The sequence below is a fragment of the Sapajus apella genome, unplaced genomic scaffold (genome assembly GCF_009761245.1).
Source record: "Sapajus apella isolate SASKATOON/1434 unplaced genomic scaffold, GSC_monkey_1.0 scaffold30, whole genome shotgun sequence".
NCBI lineage: Eukaryota > Metazoa > Chordata > Mammalia > Primates > Cebidae > Sapajus > Sapajus apella.
In genome coordinates, this window is record NW_022436970.1 from 7,462,856 (window position 1) to 7,463,371 (window position 516).

General features: G+C 42.8%; 1 long non-coding RNA gene across 2 annotated transcripts in view; it reads right to left on the minus strand.

The window, feature by feature from the left end:
* Nucleotides 1-484: 484 nt before the first annotated feature.
* Nucleotides 485-516, minus strand: part of LOC116561743 — a 119,887-nt gene continuing 119,855 nt past the window's right edge. For both annotated transcript variants that reach the window (XR_004273581.1, XR_004273580.1), the window contains one exon: nucleotides 485-516. This exon is cut by the window's right edge and continues 532 nt beyond it. This is a non-coding gene — a long non-coding RNA (uncharacterized LOC116561743).

Below are 516 nucleotides of genomic sequence, written 5' to 3' on the forward strand. Positions count from 1 at the left end.
AAGAGCGAAACTCCGTCTAAAAAAAAAAAAAAAAAAAAAAGTAATTTAGTTAAATGAGGTCAATTTCTAGAGGCTGCCCACATTCCCTAGCTTCTATCCTCAACAAAGCCAACAATGTCACATCTGTCTGACGCTGCTTTCTTTATCACATCTCTCTCTGACCACAGATGGGAAAGGTTCTCTGCTTTTAAGAGCTCCAGTGATAAGGACCAGCAGGGTAATCCAGGAGACTTTTAAGGTTAGTTGATTTGCAACCTTCATATGGTTTGGACCTGTGTCTCTGCACAAATCTCATGTTCAATTGTAACCCCATTTTTAGAGGTGGGACCTGGTGGAAGGTGACTGGATTATGGGGATGGATCCTTCATAAGTGATTTAGCTCCATCCCCTTGGTGCTGTTCTCTTGATGGTGAGTGAGTTCTTCCAAGATCTGGTTGTTTAAAAGTGTGTAGCACCTCCCCTACTCTTCTCTCTCTCTCTCTCTCTCTCTCTCTCTCTCTCTCTCTCTCTCTCTCT